Raw genomic sequence first — 17,618 nt, 5'->3', positions numbered from 1 at the left:
ACAGCATACCACCACAAATGAACAAGCACACACACAAGGATGCTTTAATTTCGGGGGTCAGGATCACTGGAGAGCTCAATGCCCACACCCCGTCAAGCAGTCACAAAGAGGGGGTGGGATGGGAAGATCAAGAGGCCGGGGAAGGAGCATGGGAAGAGCTGGATATCAACAGCAAGGACGTGACTCACAACATGGCCCTACAGAGTATTCCCCCAACACAAATTTCTTTGATAATGAACAAAAACCAAAAATGCAGGTGCATCACCCTTATGATGGAATATATCAGGAAGGGCCCCAAGGGGAATGGGACTATTATGCACAATAGGGGGGCCCGAGAGAGTTAATACAGAGGATGGTAATCCCTGTAGATCCCACTGGACCATATGTGAGGGGTAAGATTGAAGGTACACCTGTGGAATTACTAATAGATACAGGGGCCACCAATTCCTCCTTGACCAAGAAAAAGTTTCCAGATGTTCCTCTCTCGGGAAAAATAAATAAGTCAGTGGGATTCACCAACATACTTGTAACAAGCCCAATTTCAGCACCCTTGAAATACAGCATAGGCCCAATTCAGGACACGCATTCATTCCTTATATCAGACAAATGTGCATTTAATTTGTTGGGATTGGATTTGCTAAAAAAGATGAATGCCACTATTAAGTGCACTGCAGACTGAGTTTTCTTGGAAGTAGATGGACCAATGACAGAAGAAATGGGCAACTGTTTCCTATCAATAGGAATACAAAATATTGCCGCACAAATAATGGATCAAATAGATTCAAGGATATGGGCAAAACACAAAAATGACACAGGGAAAATGAACATCACACCTGTCACTATTACAGTCAAACAGAATGTAAAATTACCAAGAATACCACAGTACAAAATTGCTCCAGAGGGTCTAAAGGGATTGCAGGATATAATAGCTGACTTACTGAAAGAAGGGATTGTTAAAGAAATATCAGGCAGTCCTTGTAACAGCCCTATTCTACCGGTCTTAAAAAAGAGTGATGCAAATACTAATGAAAAAAGTTACAGATTCATAGTTGATCTAAGGGAAATAAATAAAATAGTGGTGCCACAGTTCCCGGTTGTCCCAAATGTAGTATCAATATTGTCAACACTGTCACCAGAAATGGCATATTTTTCTGTAGTGGATTTGAAGAATGCCTTCTTCTCAATCCCAATAGATGAGGGTAGCATGTACCTCTTTTCATTCTCTATAGGCGGGAGAAGTTTTTGCTTCTGTAGGATCCCTCAAGGGTTCACAGAAAGCCCGAGCATTTACAACCAGGCCTTAAAGAGAGAACTAGACACATTCAATTTATCACCTAATTCTGTGCTAATTCAATATATAGATGACCTGCTGCTTGGTAGCATCTCTGAGGCACAATGTACAACTGACACCATTAATTTGTTAAATTTCTTAGCTGAACGTGGTCACAAAGTTTCACCAGAAAAGATTCAATTTGTTCAACAGGAAGTATCCTACCTAGGACACATCCTGTCGAAAGGGCAGAGAAGATTGGATGATAAGCGCATTAAATTGATTCTACAGACACCAGTGCCACGCACCCAAAAACAGGTGCGAGCCTTTTTAGGTATGGCCAGTTATTGTCGACATTGGATTGCTAACTTCTCCTTGATTTCAAAACCTTTATTGGCCCTGACCCACAAGGACACGCCCGAACCCCTTCAGTGGTTGCCAGAACATGAACAAAGCTTCCATGCCATTCGGCAAGCTCTCTGCTCTGCTCCTGCTTTAGGCCTACCAGAATATTCTAAGTCTTTCCAACTCTATGTTCATGAATCTGACGGGAGTGCTCTTGGGGTTCTATGCCAGCAGTTTGGTGACCACAAAAGACCATGCGCATATTTCTCTGCCACCTTGGATACTGTAGCCAAGGCTTTACCTTCCTGTATACGTTCTGTTGCAGCAACCGCCATAGCACTACAACGTGCAGAAAGCATAATAATGGGACATGAAGTTGATGTCTATGTTCCACATGCCGTAGAGCTGATACTAAATAAGACACGTACGCAGCACCTCACAAATGCCAGGCTCACACAGTATGAGATCTGTTTATTTGCAGCACATGTGACACTTCACAAATGCAATGTGCTTAACCCTGCCACTCTGTTACCTATTCCCACTGATGATCTAGTGGACACAGACCATGATTGTATTTTGTTAACTGAAGAGCAAACAAAAGGAGAATAGACATGACGGACATAGCCTATGCAGATGCAGAGGGAGAATTGTGGGTGGATGGTTCCTGCCTTAGAACAGAGGATGGAAATACATCAGCAGCCTATGCAGTTGTAACAAATAAAACTGTAGTTGAGTCCTGTAAGATACCTGAGTTGTCTGCACAAGCAGCAGAACTTGTGGCACTCACACGAGCTTGTGAATTATCTGAAGGAAGGTGTGTTAACATATATACAGACAGCCAATATGCCTTTAATGTGGCACATTCCTTTGGAAGACTCTGGAAGGAAAGAGGTTTCATTACCTCACAAGGCACAAAGATACAGAACGGAGTGCTTATCACCAAATTACTTAACTCCCTGGCACTTCCAAAGAAATTGGCCATAGTTAAATGCAGCGCTCACAGAAAAGTAACAGACAAGGTAGGCCAGGGAAATGCATTTGCTGACATAACAGCAAAACAGACAGCAAGAAATAATTCAGCACTAGTACTAACTGTCCAAGAATTACCAGATGAAGTGAAGTCACTAGATCTAACAGGTGAAGGTATAAGACTAATGCAACAAGGAGCAACCGCAGAAGAACAGATGAGTTGGTCAAAGAACGGGTCATTTGTTCAAGGATGTTGGATGAATGACGCCAAGGATAAATATATGTTACCAGACAGGATGGTCTACTCTATGTGTTTGGCCATGCATGGCCCAGCACATATATGTAGAGATGCAATTGTAAATTGCATGGACAAATTCTGGGTGAACAAGAACATAAGGAAAATAGCACAGGAGATATGTCAAACATGTATGGTATGTGCACAGTACAATGTGGGTAAGACTGCTCCAGTACCCAAAGGCCACTTTCATAAGCCAACAATGCCATTTGAAGCCCTGCAAATAGACTATGTGGAGATGCCCCCTACAAATAAGTATAGGTATATCCTGGTAGTGGTGTGCATGTATTCAAAGTGGATAGAGGCATATTCACTTTTTTTTCACCTCACCTCACTCACACTTTGGTAAACAACACACACCCCCACACATAGTTCACCTCTAAGTGCTCCTGCGTATCCGCGAGTCGCAGCACGCCGCATCCCGTAGAGGGGTGCGAAGGCCCCGATGATGAAGCATGACACCAAGGGGCCTGTTGGTGTGTGAGGGGCATTTAAACAACACTGTGTGTTCCCCATCACTCTAGGGATCACTATCACTTTGAGTGGATTCCACTTTGTTTACTCATATAACTAGGGAGACTGAATCCACTGACTCTCTCTCTCCCCCCTCCCAATCCCCATTACCTCCATGATCTGCCACAACCTAGGCTGTGCCACGCAGTCATAGGCTGCAGACAGATCTATGAAGGCTAAATGGAGATTACTTTTTTTTGCAGCCAAGTATTTCGCTATAATTAGGCTCAGGATCAGACTCAGGATCAGACACTGATCCACAGTGCCTTTTTCCTTTTCAAAAGCCAAACTGACATGGGATGATAATATTCTTTTCTAGTACCCAATCCTCTAGTCTGTTTAAAATAAGTCAAACCATTAATTTTCAGAAGAGTCTATTAAAGGGATAGGTATGTAATTTTTCAGAATCAACCTATCACCTTTTTAATATATAGGGACAATTACAGTTGTTTTCCACAATGGGGGTGCACTTGTTTGGGCAATTTTATTAAAAAGGTTTATTAAAAGTGGGGCCCATAGATTTTGGTTATCTAGAAACAAATCAATAGGGGCTCCATATGGTCCCAGGACCTTTGCTCATTTGCATTGATTTAGAGCAAGCTTTGTTTCAGCAAGTGTAAAACTCACAGCAGCCATGTCATTCTCAAAAATTGGGGGAAAAGATTGGGGGATTGTCATATCATCCCCTCCAAAAAGACCTTCAAAATGAGTAACCCATTCCTCCTGGTCAACATTGGTATCTGTGGACATACCCTGCTCATCTTTTAGGAACGGAGCATGAATCAGAGACCAGAATTCGTGCAAGCTTTTTAGTATAGCAGCCTTTTGCAAGTTTCCCCACCATTCCTCCTTTAAGGACTTCAGTCTAGTGGTCCTTGCATTTTTATAGGCTTGGGGCAAACATTTGACCAATAAAAGATTGCGAGGTTTGGACTTCAAAGCAATATGCAGACTCTTTAGTGTTTTGTCACAGTTGTCATCAAACCAACTATATTTTTTACGCCAGCCATTCCAGATAACACAGGTTACATTTTCTTTAACATCAGAAAGTATTACCTCAAAATCTGACAGCATGCTGTCATGTAGATCCGATTCTAAGCAGAGCATTATCTCCCCATATCGTTTGGACACTAAATTGGCCAGGAATCTCCCAGTGTCCACTTTTTCCCCACTTTAAAACAATGCCATTTTCTCTTGCAATTACAGGGTTAATAGGGAGTTTAAAGGCACAGTCATTTTTCTTTGCGGTTTAAATGAAAAACTACAGCGTGGTCACTGAATGGATAAAACACAGTATTAAAACGAGAAAAATGGCCTATTATTGAATTAGAGACCAAAACGTAGTTGAGGGTAGAAAAGGAAAGATGGTTTAAAAAGGTAAATTCTAACTGACCGGTTAAATCATCGGAAACATTTAAAAATACAAGATTATTTATTGTTAGTAATCTGTTTAGGGTGTTACCATATTCCGTATGACAAAAGTGGGGGACACACTCCCCATCATCATCCTGTATTCCACAAGCTAACTCATTGAACTTATCACATGGGTGAATAGTTAAATCCCCAAGCCAGATCATATTGCAGGGTTTAGTGTATTTATCTTATAAGTCAATAACATATCTTTCCAGAGGGACCAACAACGCTGCTTGGTTACTTCCAAAGTTGTTGTTGTAAAAGTTATTAAGAAGCCAACAATAATCCAAACAATATTCAATTAAGATGATATGATAATAAGGTGGCCTATTTAAGAATGACTTCAATTTAAAAGGAAAAACATTAGACAGTAATGTCAGCAAACCACCCTTAGCCCGATCAGCAGGTGACGGTACAGCAGAAGTATGAAAATAACGGTACCCATTCAAATGTATTGGATCTATTTCCCAGGTCTCTTGAAGTCACACTATATCACTAGATGTCAACAGAGAGAGCCATTCATTATTCGACCTTTTTTGGTTGTAACCAGCAATGTTCTAAGACATAGCTAGCTATAGAACCAAAATGATTCCCTCGAGGCAACGGACTCTGGGACAAATTTAGGCTGACTTGGAGTCTGGCTAATGTCTCTACAGGAATAATAGAGGGAGCAGTGTACGGGGGAGACCCCTTCTGTACAACTAAAACACAATCCTCACTAGTTGACTTAATCTAAGAGTCCAGTCAGTCACAGGCAGACAGGCCTTCTAGAGCAGCAAATCTATTTCTTAAAGAAAGTGGTGGGACCAAGGGGGGGAAGAGGTTGGTTAAACAAGTGATGTGAAGGCTTCCAGGTAGCTTGTGATCTACAGGTAAACAGCTGTGACGTAGAATAGGATTATTAAAAGAAACCCAAATGTAGAACAAACATTTCAGAGTGGAATGATGACGTATTTGGTAAAACAGATAAAAATTCACCCACTATATTGTGGCTATCAAAGTTCACTACTATGCAGGCACCTATGATAGTTTTGGGAGTTTTTCCTACCCAAGATACCCTCTTAGCCATGATAATATTATGGTGAAGATTAAAGTTTTCCCCTAGACTTACCCCCACCGACCACTGCCACCAGCACATCCCTGCAGCTGACGGATTTGCTTCCTGGATGGTACCGCTTTCCCGCTGGCACTGGTACTCATGGACAGTGTGGCAAGAAAAAACATGACACATTTTTTTAAATGCCATGCACGTCTCCTTCCTATTTAGGTAAAATAAAGATATTAGAAAGATAAAATAACTTAGTAGATAGGATAATGCAGTGATAAGAAGAATTTAGAAATGGATAAATTAAAGGTGATTAGGAAAAGAACATTTTAAGAAATAAGTAGAAATAAATAGTTGAAAATAAGGGGCAGTAAAAGTTAGGGAAATATATATTAATATTAATAACAGGTGGACTTACTAGGGCCAGCAGAGCCATTGGACGTGGAGCCTTCTTGGGAGGCACCTTCAGGACCCGCACCTGCCTCAGGCGACCTCGTCTTGCCCCTGAATGCTGATGTAAGACATAATTAAAGAGACAAAAAATTATTGGTGGTACATTAATATTATTAAATATCATTCCAAAAAGATTTTTTTGACTGGAATTTCCTAAATCAGATCGACTAGTAGTAGACTAGTATCATGGTCGCTGTCCTCTTTATTTCACATTTCCTACAACTACCCAGCCCACCTATTCCAAAGACTTTGAAATAAATTGCAATGAATGATATTCCAAACTCATCCACAATCATTCTCAATCTCAATGCCCTTTGACTGGCCAATTAACGAAGTCTGCATTTTGTCTTTAAATGCACATATGGCCCATGCATACATACTTGCAAACTGGTTGGTGGCTTTTCCCTGTCTGTATGAGCTAACTAAAGTTAGAGGACGTGTGCCGCTAAATTATTCTCACTAACTACCACTATCTTAGTGAGAAATCAAAGTAGTCGCTGTATTACTCAAGTTCTTTCATAATCAGCAAGAGTGATGGCCAACAAGTACGAATAGTTAGTGCTGAGCACCTGTCTAGAATAATGATCACATAATATAAGATTTTTAAATGTAACTTACATGCATGTGAGCAGCATGATTGCTATTTGGGGAAAAAAATATTATCAATAGCATTGAACAACACATAAGTAATAATAATATTAATAATTACCTTGTCACAGCTAGTCACAAAGCCCCGTGAACTTCAACCACAAAGTGTTGGCAGCCATCCTGGTATTCAACTTGAGCTGAGATGCAAAAAAAGATTTTAAAAAAGGGGGGCCAGGGTAGGAATACCCTGCCCCTGAAAAGTTGGTCCCAGGACAAAAAAATAAATACAGTGAAATGACAATATTCGTATGCCCCTCCCCAGGCCTATTAATGCTCCAGGAGCCACCACCTCCCAGAGGCTGGTTTACTGGGGGACCTCTCAGCACCCTCACAGCATGTGGACCGCCACCTCCCCATACCTTTAAATTTAGGGAATGGGAGGCCATGCGGACCCCCTCAGCCATGGGGACTGCCACCTTTCTGGGGATATATCTTAAAACAATGCAGGGGGCAACGTGGGTTGACACCTCCCTGGGGCTTTAATTTGAATTAATTTACGAGCCACGTTGACCCCCCAAGCCCCAGGGTCAGCCACCTACTCAAGGCTAAAAATAACATTAATATAGGGGGAAAACCCCAAGAGTCCCGGGATCCCCACCTCCCCAGGGCTAAATATGCAATGGAGGGGGCCTCACATCATCCCTCTTGGAGCTGCAGATGGCCCTGGGGGATGCCACCCCCCAGGGCCGGCTACTGCTATGACCCATGGTGCCCGTCCCCCCGAAATAACTGTTTGCTGCGGCTTGGCTGGAGCTTTACCACTCCTGTGTAGCCACAGCAAGCGCTCCTGTTCCAGAAAGCGAGAGCATTAAACAGGCTCTCACTTGCTGGAAGTGGGTCAGAATTAATTTTAGTAACCAAAAGATGTACAAAGTTCCCCAAGGGATAATGTTTATATGGCTGAATAGTCTCTCTCTCTGAATGGATATGTGAAAAATCGTCAGGGAATCAAGGGGATCCCTTGTCGGAACTTAGGATGCCTCACACAACTAATTAGCTTGATGACTAATGTCATCCTGCCAGATGGTTGTCTTGTCTCATCATCGGCCTCCTGCTCCAACGTCAAGCCGGCGCTGCAAGGCCTGACGGGTAGCACTGAGTGCTACACTTTTGTGGAGTTCTCTCTGATTCCCTGATGATTTTTCACACATCCATTCAGAGAGAGAGAGAATATTCAGCCATATAAACATTATCCCTTGGGGAACTTTGTACATCTTTTGGTTACTGGTTAATAGGACACGTACACTGGACCCCCATAAATATTGTCCTTTTTAGGTCCCTCTTTGTTGTTTACTCAGAATTAATTTTAGACAGAGGGAATGGCCTGGTTCACAGCTCCCTATGTGTCAAAGCAATGCCAGCTTATGGAGGAGGCAGGGAATCAGCAAGGTCCATGGTGGCCTTCAGGCGTACCCTGCGGTCCCTGTGGAGAGCGGGTTCCCACTTTAAAAGTCCAGGCTCCAGGGGATGGAGTCCCTGGGGCCAAAATTGGCCCGGGGAGGGGGGCAGAGATGAGCCATGTGTCTCTCCCCCATTCCATACAGGCCTGATCCAGAGGAATGGGGTCCACGGGCTAAAATAGACCCAGGGAAGGGGGGCACACAGCCCCTCTGCTAATAACACAAAAAACAGACTTGCAAGTCATGGATGCTCGACCCATTTCACCTCCACTATGGAACTGTACCTCCTGGTACAGTACTGGTTAGGGGATGAAGTCCCCTTGGATCATGAGGGCTCTTGTGGGCATCTACCCCTCATGTTACTTCCAGTAAGTCATACACATGAGATAACTAAAATATTATTAGAGGCCCGCCCCCTTTCTTAGTCACTCTGAAAAAACGCCTCCAGGTGCACTAATGGTCTAAGGATAGAGTCCTCTTGGCTGCTGAGGGTCTTTAAGGGCCAATAGGCACTCCTGTTACCTCCAGTAAGTTCCAAACAGCAGGATTGCTGAGATGTCTTTGGAGGCCATCCCCTGATGCACTACTGGTTAGGTGATGAAGCTCCCTTGGCTGCTGAAGGTCCTTGGGGGGCATGAACCCTCCTGTTACCTCCAATAAGTTGCACACATTGCAATTTATTCGAGCCGGTCAGAGCCCCTTTTTTCCATCACTCTGCAAATATGCCTCATGGTGCACTACTTGTGGAGGAATGAAGTCCCTTTGGATGCTGAGGGGACTTGGGGGCAAAGAACCCCTTCTGTTACCTCCAGTAATTCACACACAGCTTTATTGTGGAGAGCTGGTGGGAGGCCCACCCACTTTCTCCACCACACTACGAATGCGACTACTAGTCAAAAGAAACATCGAAATTTACTTAAAAAAACAAATGTTACAGCGACGTTATAGTTGAGAAATAACTTTTAAAAAAACTTAGAAATTCTCTTAATAAACAAAGGGTACAGGGACATTATAGTTAGGAAATAGAATAAAAAAAACCTTAGAAATTCTCTGCAAAAAAGGTTAAAAGGATGTTAAGAGTTAGCAGTGTAGATATCTGAGCTAATTATAACTTACAACCCCGCAATGCACTACTTATGACCTCACATATTACGTCATTCATGACATGGTCAGTTACTTCACTGATGACATCACTGATTATATCTCAAAAATGTAAAAATTCACTGTAAAAACAAAGGTTACAAAGACCTTCACAGAATGGTTCAACATTATCTCACACAGCAATACTCTGCCGATGATTTAAAGTGGCAAGTTATCAAGAAGGCTTCACCATCACCCAGAGGTGGTGACATTGGATAAACTCTCAATTGTTTAGACTGTAAGTGGATTGATAATTGCAACTCAATGAAAAACTGACTTAACTTCATGGAAGAATGGTGAAAATTAATTACACTTATGAATTAGAACTGTTCCCACTAGTGTACTGTGAGCGTCCTACCGATCATTATCTGAAAAGATTTTTCTCCATTTTCAGTGTGACCATTTGTGTTTTGTAATCACATTGACTTTTTATGTGCCTACATTTCAAATGTGATAATATTTTAATATGTCTGTTTGTTAATTGGTTGTATATTAGCCCTTCAAGGTCTTCAGGATGTACCCACACACCTGACCAAACCTGTCAATGTGATATTGGAAGTACTCCCTGAAATATCTGTGCCTTCTATAAGCTGTTCCCAAGCATTCCATTTTAAGGATCAAGAGTTAACCTCTAAAGTCATTGGCTTTGATGTGGCTGTACCTTGCTTCCACAGCCCGGAGACCCTTTTGTTCACTATGGCAGGGGCATTTTTCTCCCCGCAGCTCAGAGTTTGCAGCCATTGAGACTTGCTCTGTACTCTCTCACTTCATATCCATTGCACACCTCTGGCCTGAAAGTTTAATTTTGTGAGTTAATGTTGCATACTTATTTCTCATAGTAATGCCTGTTTCCCACGTTGCCATCCACCCAGCAATAGTGGTGAGATGAGACGTGGCCACGACCATGACCCCGCTCCTTAAGGATGATTACTGTTAAGCAACTGGGCTGGATAAAATACCCTAATTGCCGGGGACACTGATGGTCTTCATTCAGAGGGGACTTCCTGTTCGGGATCACAACAGCAGGCGTCTTGTGTCCTAGTCTAGTCTTGTTAATACCAATGTATTACTTAACTTCACAGTGTCATCTTGCCTTTGTAATTCTGTTACTGTTCAAATCTCAAAATCATATCCCAGTCGGGCTGGATTGGACTTAACTATGTCATACTGGTCCTTCTACATTTGTTGTTGATTGATTCATTAAAGGTACCTCCTATATTACTATCAAGAACATGTCTTAGATTAATTCCAGATGGTTTAATCCTGTCACATTAAAAAAAAAAATTAAAAATCCGTTCCATGTGAACGCCTGTTCCAAGTTGTAGTCTACCAACATTGCCAGAAATATTTTTTTTAACTGTCAGGAATCTGCAACTAAGGATTATGATTTACTATTAAAGGAGTGGCATAGAATAACACCTTATTGTGCAAATAAGTACAAAAGCCACCTCAACTGAATCAGTATTAAAATGACCAGGGGGAGACAGAAAATGAAAAGTATATTGGACTAGATATGGCTCAAGTGTATTACGTTCTTCTGAAAATGTTTCTGGTTTTGACAGAATGGGCCCCACCATAACAGCACATATAGCTTGATCTTTGGGGAAATATTGGATGAGGTTACATTTGCTTGTCTTGAGTGTATGACCTGCTTGCGCAACCTTGTGCCTACAGTAGTTTATTTAATTGCCCCACCATGTACATATTTTCCTTTCAGTCAACTTTGAGATCTTCTTGTATTTAAGGGGTGACATGAGCCATTGGTTTTAGTGGGTTAGGGCCATAAAATAAGTTGTTTGCCAGTTTAACAGACTGGTAACAAATGTAGACAGAGTTTGACAATTATTTAACCACCTCTCCATGGTGTAAGCCTCAATGCCTACAACCGATGTAAGCCTGCTTAGTGGGTATTTTTTAGACCACAAGGAGAATGGATTAAAGAGAGATAGACACATAAGTACAGCAAGGCCTCTCTATGAAACCCTGATTATGAGTCTGGCAGTCCACTGACTGCCAGACTCACGATGGTGCATTGGTGGCAGTCCGCCACCACCGCACTGGTGGTCCTCCTGCCCTATTACAACTAGGGCCGTCAGACCGCCATTTTTACACTGCAACCGTGCCGGTCTTGAGGCTGCAATAAGCTTGGCAGGACTGCTGTGGTCCCGTCAGGCATATTTTGAGTTTTTGATCTACCATGGTTTTCATGGCAGTTCAAACTCCATGATAACCACGTCAGAAAGGAAGCAAAGGGGGCCCTACAGGGAGCTGTGTTGCCTCAGGGCCATGGGGTGCATGCAGGAGGGCACATATTGTGCTCCCCAATGTGCATAAAATCCCAGTACCTGCACGGCATGGATTGGGACTGGTTCACTCCATGCTGTGCAGGAATTGTCTTTGACGTTCCCATGGTGGTGTTTTTTTCAAAGGCATTGCCATGGGAATGCCAAAGGACTGCCCGCCAGACCGGGAGAAAACTCTCAATTTGGTGGGTGGCCAGCAGACACATTTCGCAGTTCAGGAGTAGGGCGGTGGCATGCTGCCCTGCTCCCGCCCTGCCAAATTCATAATCAGACCCTCTGTCTGGAAAGGTAGGATTGTACCAGAACTGAGTAACTGGAAGTTCTTGTCTCTTTTTGTTAAGACAATTTGTATCAATAAAGTAGGTATGGACGCATTTAAGATAAAACTTGTAATACAATGTTCGCCTTTTAAAAGGTAATTACTGACTTTTATTTGGCTGTGTACTGTGATCCTACAGACATTAGCAGAAATGAAAGGGCAGGATGCCAGTCCGGAGTAAAATGATAGGGAGAGTTATCGGATCAGCAGGTAAGTGTTTAAATGCACAAGCTGAAAGGGATTTATGTAATTAGAAATCCAACAGAACCCTCTCTGACATCCAATACAGGGAACTGGAGAGGTCAAAACAAAATAGTGTTATCACTCTAGGCCAGTGAGCAAACTGTGACGAAAATGGTAAAGTGGTGCAATATGAAGTGTTGCCAGATGTTGGTGCAGTCCATTACTGGACCTTAACTCTTCTCTGCCTAAGTTGACCTGGGACCATAATCTAGATGATGTATCACATGCAGAACCTGATCCAATGCCCTAGCCACCACAAGTCTGTCTTACAAAGATATTGTCCGGCAAAACAATATCTGAAAAGCTGAGTCAATAAAGGAAAGGCTTTGCTGGTGGGGCAGCCTAATTTAGTGTCCCTCTTCCATCTTGCAACTTACACACTCAAAATGTGATTGATTATATTATTTTGTGTGCATTTTATTAATCAATTATAGTGAGAGGCTATTTATTCTTGTAGACGAGATCGACTTGTGTATTTAGTGGGATTATAATGAATGTAATTGTTATAGAAGAGAATATATCTCTGTCGCAAATATATCTGATAGATTCATGTATGATAACTACATCTGATTATAATCTATTGCAAATCTAATGTTGTCCTAACTTGTAACCAGGCCCAATTTGCACATGTTAAATTTTCTTAATATGTTTTGCAAATGCCTTGTTTTTCTGGTCTCTGCAGGTGTCTTATCATGTGCTTAGTTAAGTTAGAATAGGTTTACTATATGTAGTATTAGATTTGTAGACTACTGTACTTTTAATTGGACATAGGACTCAGATTCAAAGATTCAAAGGTCGCACAGATAACGGCTTCTTTGATTTTTTTCTAAAAAAAATGTGTTCTCATTAGCCTCAGATTACGTTCCATGACACCTCCATCCCAGTCCACCCTTTTATCGTGCCGAGAGAGAGAGAAAGGTTCTGATAGTTGCCGTACTTATCAAAGACCTACCGATTGCTCTTCCTATAGCCAATCTTCCTGCTTCAACTCTCCCAAACAAAAGCCATCATTCCGGTCCCAAACCTCCAGGAGAGATACCAAAGATATTTGGAGTGGCTTGTGCATTGTACAGAGGTCTGCTTTTTTGGCATAATCATTGGACCACCCTTCCTAGCTCACCAGCCATTGCTTTAGTGGACACCAAAAAGCATACCTTCTCCTATCTAGGGAGATTGCATCCAAACGTATCACATATATCAGAGCTAATTTCTACTCTATATAAGTAGGAGGGTTTGGGCTAGTCTATTGTTTACACAACTCTCTTCGAGCCAGCAACATGGCGTAAAAAATTTGTTTTTGATCATCTCTAACCAGCTTGTTGTCCGGCACAAACAATACTAGGAGAGGGCTTACCTGAATCTGTTTCTTCAAAATTTCAGCCAAGGCACTGCACACCTCTCCCCAAAATACCTGAATCTTTGGACACCCCCAGAACATATCCATGTCAATCGCCAACTTCAAGCCACATTTGGTGCACGCCATTGCTCCTCTGTTCCCAACCTTCGACAATCTATCTGGAGTCCAGTATACTCTATAGATAGAAAAAAGGTGTTTTCTCTTTAAATAGGCAGGTTTGATCCCTTTATAAAGAGTAGTAAAAGATACTTGCCATAGTTTTTCCAGCATTGCTCCTGGCAAGTCAGCCCGCCATGTATCCTATGGTTGAGTAAACTCCCCCTTCAGCTCTTCCATCATCTGCCTTTACCAATATGATGTTTCCTTCTTCTTAGGGTCATTCAAAATCATAATTTCTTTGAGTTTGTTAACTCCTCCTATCTTATTTTCTGATACTTGAATCCAACTTTGAATCTAGAAATACTTAAACCGTGACAATTCATAGTTTGTTTTGTTTTGAAAACTCTCCCAGGAAACCATCAGATTGCTCTTCAATAAATTCTCCCACCTTTTCAGTCCAGCCTTCCTTTATGCCCCGGCTAGTATGTCCTTCATCCATTCCGGTGATCGGGGAGAGTCCCAAATAAGAGCCATGTTCCTGTATTTCAATCTCCTACTGATCTTATACCATGTTTCTGCCGCTCCTCTTAAAATCTTCAATCTAACTATTTTGAAGTATCTTGTACCTGCGTTCTTCATCATAAATCCCAAAGCCCCTCCTTCTGTATCTTTTAGCAGTCACATAAACAGCTTCCCAATTTCTGAACCTGAAGGCCTATCTAAAAGCATCCTATTATTCTTGATCTGGAAAGTCCATGCATATAGTTGTAAATCTGGACGAGTCAGGCCCCTTTCTGCCTCCTCCTTAGCAGCTTTTTCCACGATATTCGAAGTCCTTTTGCTGTCCAGTTAAAAGAGCCACTATTACCCTGCAAATTCACAAGCCCGGCTTCTTTGTTAAGATCTAGGAAACTACAGAGTGTACCTGGTCGAAGAGAACACTGTCCCCGGATTGGTTTATTTGGGGCAGACTGAAATGAAGGAGTCTTCTAGAATCATCTTTAATGCTTTAATTTTATAATCTTTAAGATAGTAGAGCAGAACCTATCCTGACTTTGCTGAGAGAAGAACCTTAAACATAGCTCATCTAATGCTGACACCTGCTGTCTCATAGTATTTCCTCTTGCAACTTTAAATACTTTGTTTAGAATTGGGAAGTTCCTTTCTGGAATCTGCATTGGTTGATATTTTGCTTTCTGTTTGTCATCCTGTTTCACATATTTTTCTTGATTATATACAAATTCATATTGCATAATCATTTCAATATGTATGCTCTTGCAATATTATTTTTTTTATTTAATCTGTAACCTTAATTAAATTGTTAATAAAACCCTTAGGGTTTGGACATCATCCTCTCTGGTGTACTGGTAGAGCCACATTGTTTGTTTGTATTTGAAATGATTTGCTGATGTTAGCTCCTTTCTTTTATTCCATGTGAAAAATAAAAGGTCCAGTGCAAGATTCTTCTCAATGACTGTACACAGAGCTTGAGGATCAAGAAACCCCAGTCCGTCACTTGTTTCTCCTGAAAATCCAGACAGATATAATGTAGATATACCTAGTCTAATGTGATACAGTATAAACAATTTTGCACCCCAACAGTGTGTCTTGGAAGTCTACAGTATTGTTGCTTAATACATAACATAAGGCATACTCCACATTGCAATGTTATTCCACCACAGTGAACAATTGTTCAGATGATGTTTCTTCTGTATAGATTAAACTGTATTTTGAAAGTACAAGCCTAGCTTCAATTCAAATCATTAATTGATATCTCCACCTGGTTATGTTGTACTTAGTTTCAATACTGTAACTAGGTACTACTAGTACATGTTAAAAGTTTTAAATAAAAACTGACTTTAAGAAAGTATACTTTATGCTGCCTGAGAGGAATCCAGTTTAGAAATAGTTTGTCTCTCAGGCCTACTCCAGACGTACAGCATAAATGATAAGATAGCTATTTAATGGAGGTCAATGCTTGGCATCTAGACTGAGGAAGGCAGCTCTGTTGTCCACAAACACATTGCAAGGTCAGGAACAAGCCTAGTCTTAACCCTTTCGATGCTGATGACGAGCTCAGCTCGTCATGATGCACAGTTGAGCTGTGCTGATGACGAGCTGAGCTCGTCATGAATACATACTAAGAGCAATTTCCAGCACAGGGGGGGAAAACACCTAGCAGCCAAGGTGTTAATAGTATTTCTTTTCACTTTAACATGCCAAATGTGGCTGGCAGGAATTCCTTCCATTCATTCCTAGTACCCTCTTAACATTCTGGCTGCTGCCACATAAGGAGGGAAATGGATTTTGGACTTGATTGGTGGGGTAAGAATAAGGACCGACCAGAGCTTCCCTGGAAGGAGAATGGCAGAATTAATTATGTTGTAGCGATCATGGAATAGTTTGCAATAAACCAAGAGAAGATGTGCTTCAAAAGAAGATGAGAAATTTGCAAGAACGTAATTACAAATGGGTGGAGGGAATTCTCCAATACCTGGGTAGTAGATATGATAAGACTGGTTCACAAACACCCTCTCAAGATAGTTGTGGACATGGTATGGAAACATTTTGAAGAACAAAGACTTAGCCTGACTAGTGGAAGAAGAAGAACACTCAAGGACTGATATCCAGGAAATAGAAATGCCTTCCAAAAATCATGTGGTTGCCCTCCTTATTACCTGATCCAGGGAGGCAAAATTCAGAAGGACTTACAATTCCATGAGGGCCTAGCTGGTCACTCCTGACTGGATCCTGATGGGAAAATGTCTGGGGAGAGACATGGTGCCTACAAGCATGCTCTCAGAACCTGAGTGCTGCAGTAGTAACCAGGAAGTACTATTGAAGCAGTTGGAAAACAGTGGAACATTTTTTTCACCTCTGAAGGACTTAAACAATGAGCAGTGGCCTTTCTAGTGAGAGTCTCCTCCTCAGCAGACAAGAAAAACAAGTTTAGTCCAACCAGATACTTTTTTAGCTCTGAAAATTGGTTCAAAGGAACTTGTGGTAAGGTATCCGGCCTCGTAGAGGATTGCTAATCCATACCTAAAGCTTCCAGCCTCAAAAAATGGACTATGCTTGAAGGTAAAACCTTGAACAGAGAAAGAGGTGGTAAATTGACCCAATGGAAGAAGTGACCTGAGCGGCTACAAAATCCAACTTTTTCCACTCAGAGCATTCAGCACAAAATCTAGTGGCTTCAGTGGTCCTCGAAGATGACATAACCAACTCCTAGGACAGTTTCAGCAATGGACTTTTCTTCATTGAAGAAATAAGGATCCTAAAGTCCCAAATTATAAACTTTAATAGGGATGATCAGCCTGGTGTATCTAACCTCAGCTGTGTCTAAGTCAGCCAAGACTGCACCTAGTTCCTTGTCAAATATCTACGGTTACTTTATATTGACAGTTTACATTTTCTATGAATTTTACCATAATGTTATAAACATTTCTATCTTTGGTTCTCTATATCTGACTTTGATGGTTTTGTTGTTGTTTTTCTCATTAAGTTGTCTTTATTTTTCTAAGTTAGGTTGGGAATTACATTGTGTAGTTTGCTTGACTCTCAAGTTGTTGATTCTTCTTAACTTGCATGATTCTTGGGAATAGACTTTGGCTTGACTTACGGCTACGAGGATTTGAACGGAGATTCTTCAATATCTGTTTTAGCATAACAAGATAGTGATTATTTGGACCTCAATTCATAACAAATATTTATCATGCTTGTTTAGTGTACAAAAAGACTCTCTTTGTGTTTAATAAGCATGGGCGAATTTTGGGAATTCGCGATTGGCAAATTTGCGTATTCAC

Source organism: Lissotriton vulgaris, chromosome 10, assembly GCF_964263255.1.
Source record: "Lissotriton vulgaris chromosome 10, aLisVul1.2, whole genome shotgun sequence".
NCBI lineage: Eukaryota > Metazoa > Chordata > Amphibia > Caudata > Salamandridae > Lissotriton > Lissotriton vulgaris.
Note: the sequence above shows the minus strand (reverse complement) of the source record.